Source organism: Lissotriton helveticus, chromosome 1_1 (assembly GCF_964261635.1).
Source record: "Lissotriton helveticus chromosome 1_1, aLisHel1.1, whole genome shotgun sequence".
NCBI classification, from domain to species: Eukaryota; Metazoa; Chordata; class Amphibia; order Caudata; family Salamandridae; genus Lissotriton; species Lissotriton helveticus.
The window spans coordinates 65,104,720-65,126,633 of NC_136057.1; the positions used below are offsets into that span (position 1 = coordinate 65,104,720).

Below are 21,914 nucleotides of genomic sequence, written 5' to 3' on the forward strand. Positions count from 1 at the left end.
AGTTGACAGTGTTGGTTTGTCTCTGGGTTTCTGACAGTGTCTGTTTTCCAATGGGTGTTTGTTAGTGTTGACTCGTCTCTGGGTAACTGAAAGCATGCCTTGTTTTCAGAGTGTCTGATGGTGTGTTTGGGTCTCTTTGAACTTGACTGTGTCTGCTGGGTCCTTGCTGCCTGAGTGCTGTGTTTTTCAGGCTGTGTGTTTGATGGATGCCTCAATGTTTGTCTTTGCTGAAGGTTAACCTCCGACTGTCTGATAGTTTCTAGTGGTCTGTGTCTAATTCGATCTTTGTCTCTAAGTATGTATGTTATTCTTTGCATTGTCTAATGCTGTTTGTTGATCTGCTTGTTGATCTGTTTTTACTCTACACTGTGTGTCATAGTCTCCCATTTTCCGATAGTATCCACCGGTGTCTATGCATCTGGTGGTAGGCAATGAGTTGGCTTGTTTGTGTTTGATAGTCTCAGTCGTGTCTAGGTGTATGACATTGTGTATTATTGACTGAGTGCCTTGTAGAACACATTGCAATTTGGATGTCTGACATTACTGCTGGTTTCTAATATCAATGGCTAAACTCATGATGGCATTGTGCTTTAGTGTTTATTGGTCTCTGGGTAGACGGTAGCGTATGTTAACTTTTGGCGTTTGATTGTGGATTTAGTCATTCTTTGATAGTGTTTGTTGGTCTCTGAGTCATTGGTAGCGTATATTACCTTTGGGTGTTTGATAGTGGGTTTAGTCATTGTGGGATAGTGTTTGTTGGTCTCTGGGTAGCTGGAAGCATATATTACCTTTGGGTGTTTGATAGTGCGTTTAGTCATTGTGGGATAATGTTTGTTGGTCTCTGGAGGTGTTTGATGGTAGGTTTAGTTATTGTGTGATAATGTTTGTTGGTCTCTGAGTCGCTGGTAGCGTATATTACCTTTGGGTGTTTGATAGTGGGTTTAGTCATTGTGGGATAATGTTTGTTGGTCTCTGAGTCGCTGGTAGCGTATATTACCTGTGGGTGTTTGATCATGGGTTTAGTCATTATGTGATAGTGTTTGTTGGTCTCTGGGTAGCTGGTAGCGTATATTACCTTCAGATGTTTGATTGTGGGCTTAGTCATTGTATGATAGTGTTTGTTAGTCTCTGGAGGTGTTTGATGGTAGGTTTAGGTATTGTGTGATAATGTTTGTTGGTCTCTGAGTCGCTGGTAGCGTATATTACCTTTGGGTGTTTGATGATGGGTTTAGTCATTGGGGATAGTGTTTGTTGGTCTCTGGGTAGCTGGTAGCGTATATTACTGTGATAGTGTTTGCTGGTCTCTGGGTGTGTTTGATGGTAGGTTTAGTAATTGTGCGACAGTGTTTGTTGGTCTCTGGGTATCTAGTAGCATATATTACCTTTGGGTGTTTGATGGTGGGTTTAGTCATTGTGTGATATTCTTTGTTGCTCTCTGGGTAGCTGGTAGGGTATCTTAACTTCGGGTGATTGATAGTGGGTTTAGTCATTGTGTGATAGTGTGTGTTGGTCTCTGTGGGTGTTTGCAGTGGTGTAGTGCAGGACCCCGCAACCCCCAAGCTCCAGGGGGTCACCTCAGCACAGTACTCTGCATGAAGAGCTCCCAATTGAGTCTGGAGGGGGCCCCTACACATACTTTGCAGGGGGACCCCCTCAAGTTTCGTTACACCACTGATGACTTATGCCACACTGTAATTGGTCTGGTGTATGAAATTGCATGGTATTTTTCTCTATTTACTTTGCTATGTACCGGGATGTGCATCTAAAAAACCCGATAAATGAAGCGTTAAAAAAATGACATGAAAAATGTATAAGCTGTCCAGTTTAATTGCACCACTAACACATATTCTCATACATTTAATTAAATATAAACTGTCACTTCCAGTTGACAACTTTCTGTAAATACTCTTTAGTCCTCTTTATCAGTGTTTTGAAGATACTCATGGGAAGTGAAGCTGTAAATACTTTCTGAGACATCTAAAAACCCAGGCATTTCCTGCCACAAAATGCTTGTTTGTGTATGTATATTCACTCGACTGGATTTGATGGTTCTTTAATTGGCCAGCAGAGGGCGCTCCTCGCCTGCTGATGAAATCCACTGAGCACATTGAATGAAAGTGAGAAGGGTTTCCTGTTCCAGGTCAGCTGTGGCAGAGACAGTACAAGTAGCAGATGCTGACATCACTTCCGGCCTCTCCCTCTGTGTCCAGCCTGCTGCAGAGGAGGAAGGACGCCCTGTGTGTGCAGTTATCTTCATCTTCAGAACCTCACAGCCCCCCCACCACCTCTCCCAGACCCCAAATCTGCACCTGCCCCACCCCAGCGATAGGAGGAGGAGAGAGCCTGGAAATGTTTGCACAGATTTCTGCTCAGGTAGGAGATTGTCAGCACCTTGTGCTGTGTTTGTTTAAATAGACTAAATAATCCTGGAGGAAATCTCCTTCAGTAGCCCGGCTCTTCTATCCAGGAACCTCTGGGGGGGCTTTCCTTCTGGCCCTGGGGGTGTTTCTGGTCATCATTTGTTTTAAAGAGAGGATCCGTGCACATAGCTGCCAAGGTTTCAGATGACTATGTGTGGCATTTTCATAATTGCAGTGTAATTATGAGTGACATTTCAATGACTATGAGTGACACTTTCTCATGAGCAAATTAAACATATAGGAAAACATATAAATAATAGAAATTACATCCATTTGAGCAGCAAGAAACTCTAAGAAGTCACTGAATTCATCTAAAATTATTTCATGCATTCATTCACTCTTTGTGGATGTAACAAGTTAACCTACACCGCTGCACGCATTACTTTTTTGTGCATTTCAAATGAGTGAAATATAAATTAAGAAAACTATGCCTCCGACTCATTTTGGTGTAAACTAATTGGAATTGTGGCCTACTTCTATTAAAACACATGCCAGCAGCGGTCAGAGTGAACTTCAGTACAGTCAGAGACTTAGTGCGCGACTCCCCAGGCTGCCAGTTCACAAGTGCCTGTGGTAGCGTGTCTGCCCATCGCAGCGCTTCACTTGTGACGTTGCAGTGGTGCTTGTGCTGAGGCCCCGGCTCAGGGCTGCTGTAAGTCCACCTGCATGAGAGTCTGCTGGCTGCAGACATGAAGTTATCCAAGTTGTCACTCTGATATCTGGCGCTAGGATGCAGCAGACTGACAGCTCTCTTGACCTGACCATGGCAGGCTCGAGCACATCGAGTACATTCACTGCTGCTGCCTGCTGCAAAGCTAGTGGGCTTTTGGTGAGGGGCTGGAATGTCTGCCTCGTGGCAATTCTAAATAGTCGTGCAGCGTAGTCACGGGACAGGCCCGCCTTGCCAGAACATATCGACAGGCAGGCCTGATTTTGAGTGAGCAAGTTACGAAAGGAAGTAAGCTCCCTGTGGGTGTGCCCTTGCACCCCCCATTAATGGGTTTAAGACAGAGTGAATGAGTTCTTGGAGAGAGACTGAATTAGTGGTGCCGCATTTTAAACAGCCATGTTGGTAGTGACTGCGCCATAAAGTATTCTGACAGCAGTAGTTGAATTGCATAAAACTAATTTCCATTTCAGTTTTAGTTTGGAGCAACAATAGCTAATTTTCATATAAATCTAATCTTACCTGATATGATACCGGCCACCAGGATAAAGTCGAGCACTTGGCAATTAGTTGTAACCAGAAAATGGTCATAATAACACCATTTTATGTAGTGCTGAAATACCACACATTTTCGTTTCTAAACGGTATTCTACTCAATGGATTAACTTTGGAAGGATGAAAGGCTGAGTAGGCCCTACCGAAGTTTACACCCGTAGTCCGCAGATGGTACACTCACCCCAGCAGCAAGCGTGTACTCGTCTGAGCCTCTTGACAGCATCTGGCCATGAAACTATTCATTAGCAAAGAGAGTGGGCAATCACCAGAAGTGGAAGGTTACTGTGGGCCTTCAGGTGTTCTTACGGCTGCTGCGCGCAACCAGTTTTTCAATCAATCTGTATAATAAAATCTATTACAACAAGCAGCGTGCCAGACGTCTGGTCCCTCTTCACTATGTCCAGCTACACATCATCAGCAACGGCCCCAGGCCTCTCACTGACACTCTCAGCAGAGAGGCCAGGCATTGCATGGGGACAGGGAAAGAATGCACCTCTAAGTTTTTAGGGAATGGCTGGAATGTTGCGCGGGGGAAGGATATGTAGACATATTGTGTGTGCTGTTGTTTTGAAATCAGAAAAATATTTAACTCAGACGCGCATAAAAAGACACCCTCCTCCACACGACACACACTTCACAGATTCAGTCAGGTGCAACATACCATTTCAAGGCAGCGCACGATGGAACAGACTACACTTTAGACATAGATACAGATATATTCCGAGAAGATGTGTTTTTTCTTTTATAACGTAGTACCCAGCCAAAGAAATGAAGGAGGAGGTGAGGGGTCACCATTATACCTAATTGTGGAACCGTGGGCATGTCAGATCTTTGTCTCGCTTTGACACAGTGCCCATATTTTTACCAAAAATATGATAACTTTCCAAATTGGTAACCTCTAGTTAATTTTGCAAATGTGCAAACCGAACTGGAACATTTACACCTCTAGTTAATTTTGCAAATGCGCAAGCCGAACATTTACACCTATGCCACTGTCTCAAAAATACTTTCTGCGGGCAGGCACCTTGGATATTTGGGGTCAGCAGACCACGGAGGGCGGGCCCTGACAGGTGTGAGCAGCAGGCAGCAGTTCAAGCTCCATAATTGCGGCGGCACCCACCAATCCATCCCGAGCCTCGGCCCGCTTCCTCTGAAAAAAAACTCCACGCCTTTAGTGGCAGGACGTGATGCCACCCCCTACCCCCAGGGCGCCAGACGTCTAATTACACTGGGCACTACTGTGACGTTAGGCTGTAAGAACCGCGCCACGGGAAATATTGACAATGAAACATTGTTGCACATCAGACAGTGAGCCAGCAGCCTTAACTGCAAGACTCAAGCTTGCATGGGAACAGCGCGCCCGCCACCAGCGGCGCACTGCCAGCTGCCAAGTCACTCCGTGAAATATGTTAAGGTAGAGCTTCAGTGAGGCTGCTAAAGCACTATGCATATGCGTGACAATGCATTTCAGTGCGGTGATGCGGATCACCACACTGCAATGCGTTAGAGTCATGTCTGATGCGTGATACTTGACAGGACTGCACAGCATCTTAAGCCACTGTGAGAAATATGTGCACACTGCACTGAATTTCACTGCACTATGAGAAATCTGTGCACGCTGCACCTTACTGCAATATGAGGAATCTGTGCACGCTGCACTGCATCTTAATGCACTGTGACAGATATGTGCACACTGCACTTTACAGCACTATAAGGAATCTGTGTCACTACAATGCATCTTACTGTACTGAGGAATTTGTGCCACTGCACTGCATCTTACTGCACTGTGAAAAATATTTTCACTTTGCACTGCATCTTAGCGCTCTATGAGAAATCTGTGCACACTCTTTGCTCGGCTCTCGCTGTTCGTTTGTTGACTTGCCCACCTGTACCCCTGTGTCAGAAGCATGTCCACCAGGCAGCTGAACGTCAAGGCTCCCCTGCTGCCCCGTGCCCCTTTGCTCCTGTTTTCATATCTCAGTCTAGGTAAAAACTCAGTCATTGCAATAGTTACCAGCGACATAGGTTGGCTTATAGCATTATCTGCTGCAGAGGTTGTTGTCTGCTGCAGGGATTGTGTGTGTGTGCACTGACCTTGGGTCTGCCAGGTAGGTGGCCTTTCAAGCAGTGGAACGTAGAGGTCTGTGTTTTTAATGTACCTCTGCAGGTTGGATGTGTGTGCATCTGAACAGGGTAGAGTTGTCTTTGCAGGCTGTGTGTGTGTATGAGGAGCGTCTACAGTGAGTCTTTTTCAAGTGTGTCTGTCTTAGCAGATATTGACGGGGCTGACCTGACCTGACCTGGTCAGAGCCGGTCGCTCCACCCGCCGCGTGGCCCATCCTGAGTGTGCCCGGTCTCCACTTGCCGCCGCAGCTGCCAGTATTGTATCTGCCTCATTGTTGTGCCCCTGATCTCGTTCTCCAGTGTTGTGCCAGTAATTGTTTTTATCGTCAACTGTTGTGCCCCTGATCTCGCTCTCCACTGTTGTGCTGTTATTGTTTTTTATCGTCCATTGTTGTGCCCCTGATTGTTTCTGTGACTCTACCGCCGTCTTTCTCCCGCTGCTCCACCCCGCTCCCCGCTCCCTGCCGCTGCTCCCCCGCGGCCCCACCCCCGTTCCCTCCAGCATCACCGCACCGCTCCCCTCCCCACTTGCCACCCCACTCCCGCCTCCCAGCTGCTCCTCCCTCCCACTGGATACACAAGGTGGTGTCCGCGAGGTGGGAGCTGTGACCTGACCTGACCTGACCTGGTCAGAGCCGGTCGCTCCACCCGCCGCGTGGCCCATCCTGAGTGTGCCCGGTCTCCGCTTGCCGCTGCCAGTATTGTATCTGCCTCATTGTTGTGCCCCTGATCTCGTTCTCCAGTGTTGTGCCAGTAATTGTTTTTATCGTCAACTGTTGTGCCCCTGATCTCGCTCTCCACTGTTGTGCTGTTATTGTTTTTTATCGTCCACTGTTGTGCCCCTTATTGTTTCTGTGACTCTACCGCCGTCTTTCTCCCGCTGCTCCACCCCGCTCCCCGCTCCCTTCTGCTGCTCCCCCGCGGCCCCACCCCCGTTCCCTCCAGCATCACCGCACCGCTCACCTCCCCACTCGCCACCACGCTCCCGCCTCCCAGCTGCTCCTTCCTCGCTCCGCCCCCCCACTCTCCATTTATGGCAGAGTCCGCAAGTACGTGCAGCGTTCACGTGCAGCGGGCGCGCCAATGGTGCGCCGAAGGCGCGCCTAAGGCAAGCCCGTCTACGCCCGTCCACGCCTGGACCGCGCCCAGCGCCAGACCCCCTGGCCCCCGCAGATGCCAGCCCACCCGCCAGACGTACGACGCCGCCACCCTCAACGCACTCAACTCCGGCCAGATCCCCGGTTGCTACCGAGCCACCCCAAGACGCACCCACGGACCCTTCACCTGCCAATCCTGCAAGTTCTCCTGCATCCGGACCTGCACCGCACCTGCCAAGCCGAGCACCAGCAGCAACCACCTGAAGTGCATCCTGATCAACACCCGCTCCGTCCACAGACACGCCGTGGAACTATGGAACCTGCTCGACACCGCATCTCCAGACGTGGCCTTCCTCACGGAAACTTGGATGAACGCCTCCTCAGCGCCTGACATCGCCATCGCCATACCGGACGGATACAAGATCACCCGGAGGGACTGCGTCAACCAGACAGCAGGAGGCATCGCCATCGTCCACAAGAACACCATCCGCATCACAACCTACTCCGACGACACCCTCATAGCCGCCGAACATCTTCACTTCCAGATACACACCGACCCCAAGACCACACTCAGAGGCACCCTCATCTACAGACCCCCAGGACCCCGCACACAATTCAGCGAAGACATCGTAGACTTCATCAGCCCACACGCCCTCCCCTCCGCTGACTACATCCTGCTAGGGGACCTCAACTTCCACCTGGAGAACAACAACGACAACAACACCACCACCCTGCTGGACAACCTCGCCAACCTCGGACTCCAGCAACTGTTGAACACCCCCACCCACTACGCCGGACACACGCTTGACCTAGTCTTCTCCTCCAGCAAGTACATCTCCTTCAGCCACTCCACCGGACTCCACTGGACAGACCACAGCTGCGTCCACTTCAGCTTCAGAAGGATCACGACTCACCACCACCTGCAGCAGGTTCCCCGCAGGAGCTGGAGCAAGATCATCACCGACCAGCTCACCACATCACTGAACCAGAACCCTCCCGCCAGCACAACGGACCCCAACCAAGCAGCCAACAACCTCACACAGTGGATCACCAACTGCGCTGATGACCTCGCACCTCTGAAAAACCATCCCAGCAGGCCCGCCAGCAAGAAAGTCTCCTGGTTCAACGACGACCTCAAGAACTCCAAGAAGAACTGCCGTACCCTCGAGAAAGCCTGGCGAAAAAACCCAACTACAGACAACTTGACCGCCCTCAAGCACGCCACCCGCAAACACCACCAGCTGATCCACACCACCAAGAAGACAGCATTCACGGAACGACTAGACAACAACGCACACAACAGCAAGGAACTCTTCAGCATCGTCAAAGAGCTCTCCAACCCCAGCGCCGGAAACCACGACATCACTCCCTCACAAGACCTCTGCGACTCACTCGCCTCGTTCTTCCACAGCAAGATCGCACACATACACAACAGCTTCGGTGCACAGACCACGCACCCAACCACCGAACCAATGCCCCCCCCCACACAACCCTCCGTGCCTGGACCCCGGTCAGCACTGAAGACACCATCCACACGATGAACACCATCCACTCCGGATCACCAACCGACCCATGCCCCCACCACGTCTTCAACAAGGCCGACTCCGTCATCGCACCCCAACTCCGGTACATCATCAAATGCTCCTTCACCACCGCCACCTTCCCGTAGAGCCGAAAGCATGCCGAACTCAGCGCCCTCCTGAAGAAACCATCAGCAGACCCCACCGACCTCAAGAACTACCGCCCCATCTCGCTCCTCCCGTTTCCTGCCAAAGTCGTCGAGAAGACCGTCAACAGACAGTTTGTCGCCTTCCTCGAGATGAACGGATCCCTCGACCACTCGCAGTCCGGCTTCCGAGCCAACCACAGCACCGAGACCGCCCTCATCGCAGCCACTGACGACATCCGAGCCCTGCTCGACAATGGGGAAACAGCGGCCCTCATCCTCCTGGACCTCTCCGCAGCGTTCGATACTGTCTGCCACCGCACCCTAGTCCAGCGCCTCAGCAACATCGGAATCCAAGAGAAGGCACTGGAGTGGATCATCTCGTTCCTCGCCGGAAGAACCCAGAGAGTCCGCCTCCCCCCATTCAGATCCGAGGCCACCGAAGTCATCAGCGGCGTACCACAAGGATCATCACTCAGCCCCACCCTCTTCAACGTCTACATGAGCCCCCTCGCAGCCATCGCACGCCAACACAACCTCAACATCATCTCCTACGCCAACGACACCCAGCTGATCCTCTCCCTCACCAACGTCCCAGCCACAGCCAGAACCAACCTACACGAAGGGATGAAAGACGTAGCCAAGTGGATGATGAACAGCCGCCTGAAACTGAACTCAGACAAGACGGAAGTCCTCATCCTTGGATCATCACCCTCTTCCTGGGACGACTCCTGGTGGCCCCCTGCCCTGGGCAGCGCACCCAAACCAACAGACCACGCACGCAACCTGGGATTCATCCTGGACTCCTCCCTCTCGATGACCAGACAAGTCAACGGGGTCTCATCATCATGTTTCAACATCCTACGCATGCTCCGAAAGATCTTCCGATGAATCCCCACCGAAACCAGGAAGACGGTCACCCAGGCACTCGTCACCAGCCGACTGGACTACGGAAACACCCTCTACACCGGAACCACAGCCAAACTGCAGAAAAGACTCCAACGCATCCAGAACGCCTCCGCCCGACTCATCCTGGACATCGCCCGACACAGCCACATCTCTGGACACCTGAGAGACCTGCACTGGCTCCCCGTCAGCAAGAGAATCACGTTCCGACTCCTCACCCACGCACACAAGGTCCTCCACGACCTGGGCCCCAGGTACCTCAACAACAGCCTGACCTTCTACACTCCCACCCGCCAGCTACGATCGACCAGCCACGCCCTCGCCGCCGTTCCACGCATTCGAAGAGCCACCATGGGAGGAAGATCCTTCTCCTACCTGGCAGCCAAGACTTGGAACTCCCTCCCCATCCACCTCCGTCTTACCCAAGACCACCTCTCCTTCAGGAAGCAACTCATGACCTGGCTGTTCGAGCAGTAGCGGACCCCCCTCCCCCAAGCGCCTTGAGACCCTCCGGGTGAGTAGCGCGCTATACAAATTTCTTGATTGATTGATTGTCAGTCACTCTTCTTGGCCTCTCCTGTCTGTACCGAAATCTTTATGATCACTTGCTGTAAGAGGGTCTGCTCTTTGCAGAATTGTCCGGTACTACTCGGCACACTGCAGACATCTCAGCAAGGTCATATGTGAAGTTCTAGTTCTTCCCCATAGTTCGGAAGAATTAGGCAGCTTTGAGTGAGACTTCAGCACGACTTTCAAATATGTGACTGCCCACAAGCACCCAGGGCTACTTGTATGACAATGCTACAGGGGGTTGCTTCACTCTCTCGTCAACAGTGTGTTGATGAGGATTGTGCTAGGGTACGAAGCCTACATGAAGGATTCCCAGAGACGCTTGAAGTCATTCTGCTCTAGTTGTCACTTCAGCAGGAAGGGGAGAACAAGATGAGCGAGCAGAAAAAGCAAGAAGAGGCCAGAGAAGAGAAGTAAGGGGAATACAGACAGAAAACACATGAAGGGTGGAGAAAAGTAATTAATAGATATCGGCCAAAATGTGAAAGAAAAAAATTTGTATGGGAGGGAACGAGAGTTCTAAAAGATGGCAAGGAAAAAAAATCTAATGAACATTATTTATAAATTACCAAAAGTTGAATTATTTTTTAGGGACTAGAAATGTGATTTAAGTGTGATGTGAGTCTTCAAGTGTTTTAGGTGTAATGTGCTGTTTAGTTGTACCAATACTTGAATACTACGTGGAATACACATCCAGACTCCTGTGATCCATACTCTTTACCAAGAGACTAAAAACGGCCAAAGTGTACCCCAATCACACTGAGAGTGGATAGTTCCCCTTCTAACAATGCTATGATGTGACTGGCTGTGATGGCAGCAGATTATTCGTCAGTGTTCACTTGCACCCCTAAGGGGAATACTGCTGGCTGAGGGTGGGAGGGCAGGTATGTGTCTGTCTGTCTGGCGGTTTGCTGTTACATGCTGGTTGTCCTGTGTCCCTGATGTGCCTGACAACCTGACAATTTCTATTGCTTTGGCTCCCCTACCTGATACTGGAAGTAGGTAGGGAAGGTGGGGGATCTTAAAATCCCTTTCATTGTAGGAGCAGTTTTCCTCTGAGCTCAGTGAAATCCAGCTTCCTTTGTTTCAGACAATGTGAACTCTGTGACTTTATGCCAATTAGGAAGAAGGTGACCTAGGCAGCTCTGAGTCACCTGATCTTTGAACTGCTCAGCCAGGAAAGGAGCAACATCTGACTGGAAGAAAGCTCTGGAACTTCTGCATGAGGCACCTCCTGCCTTGAGGTGGCTTCAAACTGGCGAGCCACCACAAACCACAGGCCACTTCCAGCCCAGCTGGCCTCAGAGCAACAACAAGCATCATCCAGGGCAATGGTGCTGTAGAAACACACTTTCTGTTGGTCGTTCTGTGACCACAAGTGTCATGGCACCTACCGTTGCGACCCCAACGCCGCAGCCCGAACCCTGTGCAGATGGATCACTGACAACAACAACACCTTAGCCCCCCTCAAGAAAAACAACAACACTCATGCCAAGAAAGCTAGATAGTTTATCACCGAACTTCAAGAGTACAGACGCACCTGCTGCCGCCTCGAAAAGGACTGGAGGAACACCAAATGCACAGAAGCCCACAACAACTTCAGAGCCGCCACCAAAGTCCACCACCAACTCATCAGAAAAATTAGGAAAAAAGCGCTCAAAGACAGAATCTCCACCCACACACCCAACAGCAAAGAACTCTTCAACATCAATAAGGAGTTCGCCCAACCTACCAGCGAGTCCACTGACATCCCACACTCGCAAGACCTCTGCGACAAACTCAGCACCTTTTTCCACTACAAAATCAAGAGCATCTACGACAACTTCAATGAAGACAACCAACACACTGAACCCTTACCAACATCCCCGACACCATGAAGCCAACGATCGACAACTGGACAGCCCTCACGACCGAAGACACACTGAAGACGATGAACTCAATCCACTTCGGGCCCCCAAGGACCCCTGCCCACCACATTTTCAACAGAGCCACCGACACTATCGCACCCATGTTCCACCACACCATCAACCGCTCCCTGGCAACCGCATCGTTCCCCGACGACTGGAGACATGCCAAGATCACCCCCTCCTTAAGAAACCCTCAGTGGACCCCACCAACCTTAAAAACTACAGACCCATCTCCCTGCTCCCCTATCCAGCGAAAGTCATCGAGAAAGCCGTCAACAGCCAACTCGCCACATTCATCGAAGAGCACAACATCCTCGACTCCTCCCAATCTGGCTTCAGAAAAAAACACAGCATAAAAACCACCCTCCTTGCCGCAACAAACGACATCCGCAACCTTCTGGACAGAGGAGAAACAGCATCCCTCATCCTCCTCGACCTCTCAGCGGCATTCAACAGTCTCTCACCGCACCCTAATACACAGACTCCATGACGCAGGGATTCAAGACCAGGCCCTCGCCTGGATCCACTCCTTCCTCTCCGACAGAACGCAGCGGGTCAAACTCCCCCTTTCCTCTCAGACCATACACCAACCACCTGCGGAGTCCCCAAGGGGTCATCCCTCAGCCCTACACGCTTCAACGTCTATATGGCTCCGCTCGCCCCTATCTTCAGAAGCTACAGACTCAACATAGTGTCATACGCAGATGACACCCAACTCATCCTCTCCCTTTCCAACAAACCCAACACCGCCAGACACAATTTATGAGAAGGCATGGAAGCTGTCACCAAATGGATGAAAAACAGCTGTCTTCAACTAAACACCAACAAAACAGAAGTACTGATCATGGGCCCACACCCCGCCGCCTGGAAGAACACCTGGTGGCCCCTTGCCCTCGGAAGTCCGCCCACCCCCATTCATGCAACCTGGGAATCACCCTGGAATTCGAACTGAAAATGGACCACCAGATCAACGCCGTCTCATCCTCCTGCTTCCACACCCTCCCCCTCGAACACAGAAAGACTGTCACTCATGCCCTGGTCACCAGCAGACTCGACTACGGCAATGTACTCTACGCTGGAATAAACAAAAACCTCATACGCAAGCTACAGAACGTAGCCGCAAGACTGGTCCTCAACCTGCCAAGACACTGCCACATCTCCCAGCATCTGTGCACACTCCACTGGCTCCCCATCGAAGCCAGTCACCTTCCAGATACCCACCCACACTCACAAGGCCCTCTACGACACCGGATCAGCCCAGCTCTCCTACGCAGTGGTCCCCCGCACCAGAAAGACCAGATCAGGAGGCCACTCCTTCTCCTTCCTCGCGGCCAGAGCCTGGAACTTCCTCCACCTCCACTTCAGACAGACAACATCTCTCCCCATCTTCACGAGAAACCTCAAAACCTGGCTCTTCGAAGACTCCCTCCTTGATGGACTAGAACCTGCGAAACCCCCCTCCCCAAGCGCCTTGAGACCCTCACGGGTGAGTAGTAGCGCTTAACAAAGGTGTGATTGATTGATGGCACCAAGTGCATACTGGTAGATCTAAAACAGACAGACAAAGCACAAGCCATCAGGACTGCATGGTAGCAGAATAAGACATTGTCACAGCTCTCCTGAAACAATTATGATTTTACAGTGGGAAGGAATTAATTGAGGGGCCAAAGATAGCTCAATTTGGATGTGCTGCCTAAGCTCACGAAGGTCCATTACTCACATCTAGCCCTCTGGACGGAAATTATAAGGTGCAGAACCTGGGTGCTGGATTGCAGAAGCGACATAGCAGTGTGGGGCACCAACACGTCAGCTAATGAGTTTGGGATGTCTTTGCACTTTGTAAAAGACCTGATGAGTAAGACAGAGAATTTTAAAGTGGATCAGTTTTTTGCCTGTAAGCCATTGAAGAAGTATGAGATTTCTGCATCGCTAACTCTAGCATTATTGGTATATTGTGACTACACTGTAGTCTTACCAACGTTGTTTCCAGCAAGCCAAGGTAGAAAATAAAGGCTCTTACCCCCTCCTCTTGTTTAGGGCTGTGGGTCAATGGCTATATCATATTATGATCCACAGTTGTAAAATGCAAGAAGAGCAAACCTTTTTAATTTAAGGATGGAAAGTTAAATGTGGTGACCAGGTTCTTAGTCTTTTCAGCTACAACCAGCATGGCCAGTGGTCCAACATCCTAGCTGATGTTGTTCCTCCAATGACAAGAACTTCCGTTTTATCTCTGTTCATCTCAATACATTGGTTTTTTTGATAATCAATTTTATTGAGTTTGCAATAAAAACAGCACCATTCAAGACTACATCTTAAAAGGCAGGACCAAGGCAAAAACACTTCACATTGCCATAAAAGGATAGACACACCTAAGTCCAGTATTGGCATATCCACTTTCAATCTGGAGATCAGATCAACCCACATTAGTCTTCTAGCACTCCAACCCATTTGCCCCACATTCAGTGAAATTTCTTAGGACATCCCATGGCCGCATAAAGAGGCCGCTCCTGCGCAGCACACCAGTCCACCCCTCTGCGCCAGAGCACCAATGTGGGCGCGGTGGTATTCAACCAGTACCTCTGTTTCGCAGGGCAAAGCCATACCATGTGATAGAAGTCTACATGGGAGTGGGGGCAGCGGGGGCAGAGGGCATCAGGCCGAAGCCCCGCACGGTGGAGACGCAGCAATGTAAGATAGTCAGCTTGTAGGAAGTATATTTGTACCAGCCGAAGCCTCGCTGAGACCGCAATTGTTCTAGGGACAATCAGGGCGTCCCTCCAGTCAGCATCCTCCAGAGCCCAAAGCCAGCCCTCCCTTTGGTCCCGGAGTTGAGAGAGGGAGTTGGGGGTATTGTTGGTGAGTGAGCAATAAATGCGGGAGATCCCTCCTCCTCCCAAATCACCGGTCATGACCTGAGCTTCAGGTGGGCTATACTCAGGCAAGGAAGTGCCATCTGGGATATAGGAACGGTGGGCATGGCGCAGCTGCAAGTATCGGAAAAATTGCGAGGAGTGGAGGGAGTCATGCAACCTGGGAATCACCCTGGAATTCGAACTGAAAATGGACCACCAGATCAACGCCGTCTCATCCTCCTGCTTCCACACCCTCCCCCTCGAACACAGAAAGACTGTCACTCATGCCCTGGTCACCAGCAGACTCGACTACGGCAATGCACTCTACGCTGGAATAAACAAAAACCTCATACGCAAGCTACAGAACGTAGCCGCAAGACTGGTCCTCAACCTGCCAAGACACTGCCACATCTCCCAGCATCTGTGCACGCTCCACTGGCTCCACATCGAAGCCAGTCACCTTCCAGATACCCACCCACGCTCACAAGGCCCTCTACGACACCGGATCAGCCCAGCTCTCCTACGCAGTGGTCCCCCGCACCAGAAAGACCAGATCAGGAGGCCACTCCTTCTCCTTCCTCGCGGCCAGAGCCTGGAACTTCCTCCACCTCCACCTCAGACAGACAACATCTCTCCCCATCTTCACGAGAAACCTCAAAACCTGGCTCTTCGAAGACTCCCTCCTTGATGGACTAGAACCTGCGAAACCCCCCTCCCCAAGCGCCTTGAGACCCTCACGGGTGAGTAGTAGCGCTTAACAAAGGTGTGATTGATTGATGGCACCAAGTGCATACTGATAGATCTAAAACAGACAGACAAAGCAAAAGCCATCAGGACTGCATGGTAGCAGAATAAGACATTGTCACAGCTCTCCTGAAACAATTATGATTTTACAGTGGGAAGGAATTAATTGAGGGGCCAAAGATAGCTCAATTTGGATGTGCTGCCTAAGCTCACGAAGGTCCATTACTCACATCTAGCCCTCTGGAAGGAAATTATAAGGTGCAGAACCTGGGTGCTGGATTGCAGAAGCGACATAGCAGTGTGGGGCACCAACACGTCCGCTAATGAGTTTGGGATGTCTTTGCACTTTGTAAAAGACCTGATGAGTAAGACAGAGAATTTTAAAGTGGATCAGTTTTTTGCCTGTAAGCCATTGAAGAAGTATGAGATTTCTGCATCGCTAACTCTAGCATTATTGGTATATTGTGACTACACTGTAGTCTTACCAACGTTGTTTCCAGCAAGCCAAGGTAGAAAATAAAGGCTCTTACCCCCTCCTCTTGTTTAGGGCTGTGGGTCAATGGCTATATCATATTATGATCCACAGTTGTAAAATGCAAGAAGAGCAAACCTTTTTAATTTAAGGATGGAAAGTTAAATGTGGTGACCAGGTTCTTAGTCTTTTCAGCTACAACCAGCATGGCCAGTGGTCCAACATCCTAGCTGATGTTGTTCCTCCAATGACAAGAACTTCCGTTTTATCTCTGTTCATCTCAATACATTGGTTTTTTTGATAATCAATTTTATTGAGTTTGCAATAAAAACAGCACCATTCAAGACTACATCTTAAAAGGCAGGACCAAGGCAAAAACACTTCACATTGCCATAAAAGGATAGACACACCTAAGTCCAGTATTGGCATATCCACTTTCAATCTGGAGATCAGATCAACCCACATTAGTCTTCTAGCACTCCAACCCATTTGCCCCACATTCAGTGAAATTTCTTAGGACATCCCATGGCCGCATAAAGAGGCCGCTCCTGCGCAGCACACCAGTCCACCCCTCTGCGCCAGAGCACCAATGTGGGCGCGGTGGTATTCAACCAGTACCTCTGTTTCGCAGGGCAAAGCCATACCATGTGATAGAAGTCTACATGGGAGTGGGGGCAGCGGGGGCAGAGGGCATCAGGCCGAAGCCCCGCACGGTGGAGATGCAGCAATGTAAGATAGTCAGCTTGTAGGAAGTATATTTGTACCAGCCGAAGCCTCGCTGAGACCGCAATTGTTCTAGGGACAATCAGGGCGTCCCTCCAGTCAGCATCCTCCAGAGCCCAAAGCCAGCCCTCCCTTTGGTCCCGGAGTTGAGAGAGGGAGTTGGGGGTATTGTTGGTGAGTGAGCAATAAATGCGGGAGATCCCTCCTCCTCCCAAATCACCGGTCATGACCTGAGCTTCAGGTGGGCTATACTCAGGCAAGGAAGTGCCATCTGGGATATAGGAACGGTGGGCAGGGCGCAGCTGCAAGTATCGGAAAAATTGCGAGGAGTGGAGGGAGTGTCTGGCCTGGAAATCCTGAAAGGAGCGTAGATGGGTACCACTCCAGACATCGCCCAGCAGGGAGATCCCGATGAGATCCCAGGGCCTGAACCCTAACAAAGACGCAACCTCTCGGAGCCTGGCACCGTACCACAAGGGGGTATATTGGGTCAGCTTGCCCGACCAGCAGGTATGATGCAGTGAGGCCCCAGGCCAGGAGCACTCTGCGTGTGACCTCCGGGAGAGCCTGGGGAACAATAGTGCCATACAATATCCCCTGGATAGAGGAGAAGCCCAGGGTGTGCAATTCCAGGCGGCATGCCGGGTCGGACCAGCCGCCGTTAAACCAATCATGCACCCTAATGAGCTGAGTCGCTAATTAATAGAGATAGAGGCTCGTCATCCCAAGACCTCCATCAAAAGGTGGGATGCAACATTGGGCCAGGGCCAGCCTGGGCCTCCGTAACCCCCCCTAAAAACTTAGTGGCCAGGCCATCCATTTCACGAAACCAAGGCCTTGCAAAGGAGCAATGTGTATTCTGAAGCATATAAAGAAAGCGAGTTAAAACATCATTTTAAATAGGGCTATGCTGCCCAGAGGGTTTAGGGGTAGCGCACTCCATTCAAGGAGATCAGCACGGACCTGCTTACCAGCGAGGGGACGTTTAGTGACCATGCGAGGTCAGGGAGAAGGGATACCCAGATCCCCAAGTATTTAAAGGACTGGCATTGAAGGGGTATCGTCGACTGCCAATCAAAGCACTCATGTGACAGGTGAAGGGGGACCAGAACAGACTTGTCCATGTTTAGTCGAAGGCCGGAGGTGCACTTGAAGAGGTCTAATGCTCGGAGGAATCTGGGCCCCGATTGGGCTGGGTCTGCCACAAACAGCAGTACATCCTCCGCATAGAGCGCAATCTTATCTTCTTCAAAGCCGGTCCACCTCCATCCAGTGAAGGAGTAGTGATATCGAATAAGGCAGGCAAGGGTCTCCATTGCCAAGCAAATAGGATCGGCGAGAGGGGGCATCCCTGCCTCGTACCCCTTCTAATGGGGAAGGGATGGGATAAATCTCCATTGACAAGGACCTGCGCCCGGGGCTGATGATATAGCGTCTTCACCAAATTGCGGAAAGGGTTCCCTAAGCCCATCTGCTCCAATACTGCCTCCAAATAGCCCCAGTCAACCGAATCAAAAGCCTTCTCAAAATCTACAAGAAGGAGAGACAAGTAGGGGGACAGCAAGTGCAGGTTCACAAGAGCAAGATGATGGCGTCTAAGACAATGCCTAGTCCCTCGGAGAGTCATGAAGCCGAACTGGTCTGGTTGAACCAAATTAGCTAGGTGTGGTCTTATGCGGTTGGCCAGGACAGAGGTGAAGATCTTAAGCTCGGTATTGATAAGTGAGATGGGACGGTAGTCTATGCAGCAGCTCCAGAGGGGCTGAGACTACAATGGTAGCTAGGCCCGTCTCCGGAAAGAGCCACACTCCACCACTTCATTGTACATCGCGATGAGAGGTGGGACCAAGGTGTCCTGGTAGGATGAATACAATGCTAGGGGGAGCCCATCCGGGCTCCGCCTCAGGTTCACTAAGGCGCGGAAGGGGAACGTTCTGAGAACCCCCACTCTGATAAGAGAAGAATGATTAGAAAGTCCAGTCTGCATGCAATGCCTTCCATCGAGGAATATTCGACTAAAAGCAAGTGTTTGGCAGTCTCTAAAGCCGTTTAGAGACTGGATTCAGTCCTTAAGCTTCCTGCACCACTAAAAACAGCGGCTGCAACTAGAAGCTTTCAAGACATGGCAACAGAATCCTATTCCAGTGGACTCCAAAGAGGGCACTGACTCAGCACTGCCTTTATCTCAAATTGAGTACCTTGCAGCTACCAGACCAGTTGAGGTCCTAATTAATCTAACCCCTCTCTATGTCGTGCCTTGATACCAAACACTGGACCTTGATAAACTGAACACAGAGTTCCCAACCTGTAAAAAAAAAGAAAAAGTGTAAACGCGTATTATTATTATTATTATTATTATTATTATTATTATTATTATTATTATTAACGAATTTTGTACCGCGCACGGTTACCCAGAGGCATCCCAGCGCTTATAGAGAATCAGAGCAAGTTGCCTATGTGAAACAGAACAGATTTAGAATTATTCTGGAAATAGATAAGTTTTCAAATGTTTCCTGAACCTGAGCAGGTTTGGTTCAGAGCGTAGTGAGAGTGGGAGGGAGTTCCAGGCGTGTGTAGTATGAATAGAAAAGCTCCTGCCACCTGAACGGGCTCTCCTAATTCTCTTTATCTGAAGGAGGTGTTTATTATTGGAGCGTAAGGCTCTGGTGGGCTTATATGGCTGAATCATGTCCTTCAGAATAGCAGGTCCTTTCCCCTGCATGCTCTTGTGAGCAATACAGAGGGCTTTGAAGGTCACTCTCTCTTTGACCGGGAGCCAATGGAGTGCCTTTAGAGCGGGCCTGGCTGATTGCCTGGGCGGAACGTTCCGCAGCAGCCTGGCTGCCGCGTTCTGCACTTGTTGCAGGATTTTGAACGTTGATTCCGGTGCTCCGAGAAAGAGTGCATTACTGTAGTCCAGGCGTGAGATGATTAGACCTTGGACTAACAGCTTCCGGGAGAGTTCAGGTAAGAGGGGGAGAACCTTACGGGCCGAACGGAGCAGTCCATAACACACGCCAGCGATCTTCTTGGCGTGTGTCCTAAAGGACAGATCAGGCTCCAGCCAGACCCCCAGGCTCTTAATCTCCTTCTTTGGGTCAGGCGGAGTGCCCATACAGTTGGGCCAGCTGCTCGGCGAGAGGGCAAAGCTTGAGTGGCCCAAGATCATCAGCTCAGTTTTTGAGCCATTCAATTTGAGCGATGACCTGGTCATCCAGTCAAACACCTCTCTTAGGCATGAATGGAGCGTTTCAGGCTGTTTCTCCAGCTGTGTCAGACCCACCACTAGCTGAGTGTCATCCGCATAGCTTATGGTCTTAAAGCCAAACGGAGACACCACACCCTCCAGGGGTGCCATATACACGTTAAATAACGTAGGGCTCAGGGATGAGCCCTGAGGCACCCCACAGTGAAGTGGAAGGGGAGGAGATTTTGCGTTGCCTTCCCAAACCTCGAAGGTACGCCCCTCCAGAAAAGAGGCCAGCCATTCCAGGGCCGCTCCTGTGACTCCTGTCTCTGCTAGGCGTTGTGTCAACACTCCATGGTTGACAGTATCGAAGGCCGCACTTAGGTCCAGGAGGATCACTGCCACTGACCCCCCTGTATCCAAAGTGCTTCTGGCCTCCTCTACAACTGCTAGCAGAGCCGTGTCGGTTCCATGACCCGGTCGGAATCCCGTCTGGGAGTCTCTCAACCGACCATTCTCCTCGAGAAAGTTGGACAGTTGGCGGTTAACCAGTTTCTCGGCAACCTTACTAATCCCTGGTAGCAAGGAGATGGGCCTGAAATTGGCTAAGTTCTGTGGATCTAAGCCCGGCTTCTTCAGAAGCGCTTTAACGACTGCGCTCTTCCAGTCTGGCGGTACCGTGCCATGAGCGAAGGAGAGATTGACCAAATCGGTCAAAGGCTCTCCTATCGATGGGGCAGCCTGCTTTAAATACCGCATTGGGACTGGATCTCGAGGCGAGCCACTCTTCAAGCTCCCGAGGACCTTCAGTACTTCGCCTGAGGTTACGGGGCCAAAAGACGTCAATAAATTTTCCGACATGCTTAAGTCCTCAGACGGAGTCGGGGTTCCCATCACCGGAGGGAGAGAACTAATAATGGTGTCAATTTTATCTTTGAAGTAAGTGGCCAATTCCAGAAATTTTTCCTGTGGTCTGTCGTGGACAAGAATGGGATCCTGTGGTTTAAGAAGCTCCTTCATCACTAGAAAGGCTTCCCTGGATGAGGACGCAGCATGACTCACTCTCTCCCTAAAAAAGGAGGCCTTTGCTGCGCGTATAGCAAGTTTATACGTCCTTAATTCCCTACGGTATTTTTCCCTACTCTCTGTCTCTGGGTTCTTCCTCCATAATCTCTCCGCCCGTTTACAGTTCTTTCTCAGGGTTCTAAGCTCTGGGGAGTACCATGGGGCAGACCCCACTCTCTTATCCCTAATAAGCATCTTCTTGAGTGGAAGCACATGGTCCACTGCGTTGGTCAGCCAGTTCCTCATCATAGCGTCTGCAGTCACTGGATCCTGACCTTTCTCAGGCTGGGAGCCCTCCAACCGGGCATTCCAGGCCTCTACTGGGAGCCTTGACCATGCCCTGTCTATTCTAAATTTCCTGGGTGGGAGGGTATCATCTTCCTTTACCTCCCAGTTTGCCATGATCAGTGAGTGGTCAGACCAGGGAAGAACGAGAGGGGGCATAGCTAATAAACCCCTCATGTTCGTAAAAAGGGGGTCCAAAAGGTGCCCTTTAACATGTATAGTGGCAATGTATCACATTTTGGTGACATGTCATTTTCCCAGCGAATATTGTCATTCCCCCAGTTTCCCTTTGAGACACCCTTGTACACACCACAATGTTTGGTGGGTGATCCATTTGCCTTCCCACCATGGAGGGAGAGTTACCCCAGCATTCTGCTGAAGTAAAATCTAACGTTTTCCAAGTTGTAAAAAGTTCAATTCGGAGTTCTACACATACAAACTTACAAAGCAGACCATGTGTGTGTAATTCTGTGCATATATGACTGGACATTATACAGCGTCAAAAAATGTACACCTGGCAGGTATTTTTTTGTGGGTCGCTGTCGGGCATTAGCAGATCCATCAACAACTTTTTGACTGGACACTGGGATGCTTGGTGCCATAAAACTAACTTTGGTGGGTCCTTTTGTGTCTTAAATGTTTTTGTGGACAAGGAGGGATTTTTTGAATGT

The 21,914-nt window shown here is 50.4% G+C and overlaps 1 protein-coding gene across 1 annotated transcript in view; it reads left to right on the forward strand.

Moving 5' to 3' along the window:
• The first annotated feature begins 2,231 nt into the window (after nucleotides 1-2,231).
• The window catches only part of LOC144758378 (uncharacterized), a 687,536-nt gene continuing 667,853 nt past the window's right edge, over nucleotides 2,232-21,914 (forward strand). The window contains 1 exon segment of the mRNA XM_078646424.1: nucleotides 2,232-2,373. The gene's annotated coding sequence lies outside the window, so the exon portion shown is untranslated.